The following is a 4,440-nucleotide window of genomic DNA, read 5'->3' as shown; positions in this document are numbered from 1 at the left end:
TAAACTCCACCTTGAGGAGGAGTGTTGAAGAGCATATATGGAAGACTCTTATATGACTCTTACAATAAGAAGTCTTACAGAGCCAGAATTATTATAGAAGGAGGTCTCAGAGAAGAGTTTCAATTAAAAAGTGTTTTAGTTTTGTTAGTCTTCTATTTATGTTTATTTATTTAATTATGCTAGGACTTATCTGTAAGTGTTAGACTTTGAGTGTAATTTGGACAAGGGTAGTTTAATTGTAATTAGACTCTACTACTTTCCTCTATTATAAATAGGGCTCATGTACTCAAATTACAATAAGTAAGTGAAGTTTTTCTCTTTTCCATAAATTTAAAAGAGAGCTTTAGGTTGGCGAGAGGAGCAAGGCCCTATTAAGAAGGCTTGTGGAATGGTGACTAAAGTGGAATGGGAGCCAATATGCTTCTTCAATTTGGAGATGTGAAAGATTGGATGAATGTGACAACGAATTGGTATGTCGAACTTGTTGAATTTAGGACCCCATGCTTGGAACCTTGAGCAAGATGAGAGAGGGAGAAGAGAGAGAAGAGAAGAAAAGAGCAAAGAGAGAGAGACCTCGGGTAGAGAAGAGAGAAGAGAAAAGGGAGAAGAGAGACTTTAGGCTAAGAGAGAAATTCTTCCACAAATTAAGAATAGGAGAGCTTGATTAAAACCCTTAAACCAAGACCCCTTTTTATACTTTTTCCATTACGTATTTAGGGAAGCTCCTCAATCAACTAGGATCCCTAATTACATCGATCAAGGGAAAAAGTTACATCAATCAAGGAAGCTTAAAAAATCTTCCACCTCATCAATCCAGGAAGATTCCACATCTTCCACCATGTGACACCTCATGCCACCTCTCTTGGTCGTGTGGGCATGATGGGCTTGGTTCCACCTTTGTTCTCACCTTCTATCACTCCCACTCAAGTTGGGTGTGAGAAAACATCATAGATACCCATCTTGATGCAAATGTTGGACAAGATTTTATGAGTGTCTGGTTTTGTGAGAATGTTTGCTACTTGTTCTTGTCAGGAGATATGTTTGAGAGATAATATGTCAGCTTGGAATTTCTCTCGTATAAAGTGGCAATCTACGTCAATGTGTTTTGTTCTTTCATAAAAGACTAGATTTGAGATGATATGAATCACTACTTGATTATCACAATATAGATTCATAGGAGCTTCTTTATAGAAATCCAGTTCAATGAGAAGGGACCTGATCCAAAGAAGGTTTTGGATTGTGTGTGTCATGGCCCTGTATTCTGCTTCTACATTGGACCATGCGACTATATTTTGCTTCTTGCTTCTCCATGTAACTTAGTTTTTTCCAACTATTGTACAATATCCTGAAATAGATTTTCTGTCATCCGAGGATCCGGCCCAGTCTGCTTCAAAGAACCCTTTTAAGTTGAAAAGACCATGGTACTTATAGAGAAGCCCTCTTCTGAGAGCTCCTTTCAAGTATCACAATATTCTTTCCAATGTTTGCCAACGAGTAAGTTGTGGTTTGTGCATGTATTAACTCACCACACTTACTGCATAAGAAATATTCGGTCTTGTTACACAGAGATAAATAAGTTTCCAGATAACTCTTTGATATTTTTCAATATCCACATCTTCTCAAGTACTTGCAGATAATTTTGTATTTGAATCCATAGGAATTTCTGTTAGTTTTCAGCCCTCATTCTTGTCTCCTTCAATGGATGAATGACATACTTTCTTTGACATATTATAATCCCATGTTTGGATCGTAGCACTTCAATACTCCAAAAATATTTAATTAGTCCAAGATCTTTTATCTTGAACTCTTCACATATTTTTTCCTTGGTTTTCTGAATGCCCTCGAGATCACTGCCGGTTAAGATAATATCATCAACATAGACAACCAAAAGTATAATCATTTTAAAAGTTTTTTAATGAAACATGGAGTGATCTATGGAACATCTGTAAAATTTGGCCCGTATCAATGCTTAACTAAATTTATAAAACCATGTACAAGGAGACTGTTTCAGACCATAGAGAGATTTTTGCAATCGACATACCGACTCCCCCTCAACAAAAAATCCCGGTGGTTGTTGCATATAAATTTCTTCCTTTATGTCCCCATTGAGGAAAACATTCTTCATATCAAGTTGATATACCGACTAGAAAGAATTAGCAGTAATGGATTATAAGATACGTACCAAGTTCAATTCGGCCATCGAAGAAAAAGTTTCCTCATAATTGATCCCATAGCATTGAGTATAGCCTTTGGCAATGAGGCGGGCCTTAAAGCGAGCAACTGGCCCATCCGGATTATGTTAAACCATATAGACCCACTTATAGCAGACGAGTTTCTTGTCTGAAGGAAGAGGAACTAGAGCCCATGTCTGATTTTCATGGAGTGCTTGCATCTCTTCTTCCATTGCCGCCTTCCACCCGGGATGTCTTAGAGCTTCCTGATAGGACTATGAGATAGGTGTGGAGGAGATAGACTCAAAAAAATTGATAACATGAAGAAGATAAACGATAGAGAGATATAAAATTGGATATGGGATAAGAAGTAGAGGGCCTAGTGAAAGTTCTGAGTTATTTCCTTAAGGTGATCAACCGAGTATCATATTGAGGTCCAATAGGAACAGGCGAAGATTGACTTACCTCGATGGGATCCAAAAACTCTGAAGGTAAGGTGTCAGCCAATGCTTCAGGGGGTTGAATAGTTTCTACAACACAAGTCACAACCGGTTAAGGAGAGGTTGGGATAGAGGAGAGACCTAGAGGGGCATTTTTCGAGTAATATGAAGATTCTTCAAAAAAGGTTATATCCCTAGAGTCAAGTAACCTTTGGAGAGTAGTATTGTAGCAAACATAACTCTTTTGCATGCGAGAGTGTCCTAAAAAGAAACACTTGACAGATTTTGGATCAATTTTACTAAGTTGAGGTGAGGTAATATGAACAAAGCATGTGCACCCGAAGACTTTCAAGGGAAGTGAAAAAGGATCACCATGTAGAAACAATAAAGAATATGGGCATTTATGACTGAGAATGGAAGAGGGTAGCCTATTTATAAGAAAGCACACAGTAAGGATGACATGTGGCCAGTAAAAGTATGGTACTTACATTGTATACAATAAGGCACGAGCTACCTCGAGAAGATGACGATTCTTCCATTCTACTACACCATTTTGTTGAGGGATATAGTCACAAGATGAATGATGGATAATGCCATTTTCTTGACAAAAATAGTCAAGGTCACTAGAGATATATTCTTTGGCATTATCAGACTTAACTACTTTATTTTTTTTATAAAATTGAGTGACCACCATAGAATGAAAAGATTTAAAAATTGATGATATTTCAGATCGCTTTTTAAAGAGAAATAACCATGTCATACAAAAAATCATCAATAAAGGTATTAAAGTACTTAACTAGGGAAATATTTTAGACATTGAAGGGTCACCATACATCAGTGTGAACCAATGAAAAGGAAGCAACACCTTTAAGTTCAGGCCGAGGATAATATGTGGTCCTCTGGTGTTTGCTCAATTGAGACACTTTACAATTTAAATGAAAGTGTCTATTATTATATTTCGTCTCAAAAATTTCTTATTAGTTTTTTTTTAAAAAGTTTCCTTAATCATTACGTTTAGATGAATTTTTTTTTTTAACTCCCTCTTGAGTCAAACTTGGTCACCCCCAAAAGTCGGTGGTGGTTATTTTCTCTACTTTTAATCCCCCATTACCCTTTTACTCGGTTGTTTTTCTCCAACCATCCTTTTCTTTTGCTCTCGTTTACCCTCTTAGGTCAACCCTTTGATGCATTGCTCTGGTTGGTCTTTTTTTTTTTTTTTATATATATTGGTGTTTTTAAGTCCATTGAGACTTTTTTATTGGTATCCTTTGGGTTTTTTATCACCGTCTTTTGAGTGATTGGCATTACCCTCTTTAGTGATTATTATCACTATTTTGTTCAAAATCTTTTAAGGTTGGTTTTGACTTTTGCTTTATCACTCATGTTTTCCTTTTTGAGAGTTCGTGTTTCATTAAATACTTATCCTTGGGACACCTTGATGGAGGAGACAATTACTACAACTATTTTTTTGTTTCATTATCTCCCAGCTTGAGGAGGAGAATAGGAAGACAAGTACGGATGATAAGATTGGAAGTTGAGTATTGCAGTGGTTGCGCCTCCTTTTTAATTGAAGTATGGATGGTGCTATCATTTGAGAAGAAGAAGTATAATCTACAATGAAAAATTTCACGTGTTGTGGTAATCAAGTTTTATGTGGTTAGAATTTCCAAGTAAGGGGGGCACAAGATGAGAACAAAATGAAGAGTAAAACCAAGATGTGAACAAGAACAGGATGAGTCAAAGAAAGGTAAACAAAATTTCTTTTTCAACCACACAAGTTTCTTGACCAAGATTATTTGCAAGTGAAGTTATAAACACCAGCTTGAGGG

This window comes from Aristolochia californica, unplaced genomic scaffold (assembly GCF_029961685.1).
Source record: "Aristolochia californica isolate CCGP_79_NKW_82.1479 unplaced genomic scaffold, dmAriCali1.0.hap1 SCAF_9, whole genome shotgun sequence".
Lineage (NCBI taxonomy): Eukaryota > Viridiplantae > Streptophyta > Magnoliopsida > Piperales > Aristolochiaceae > Aristolochia > Aristolochia californica.
The sequence above is the reverse complement of the archived record's forward strand: the minus strand, read 5'-3'. Positions refer to the sequence as shown.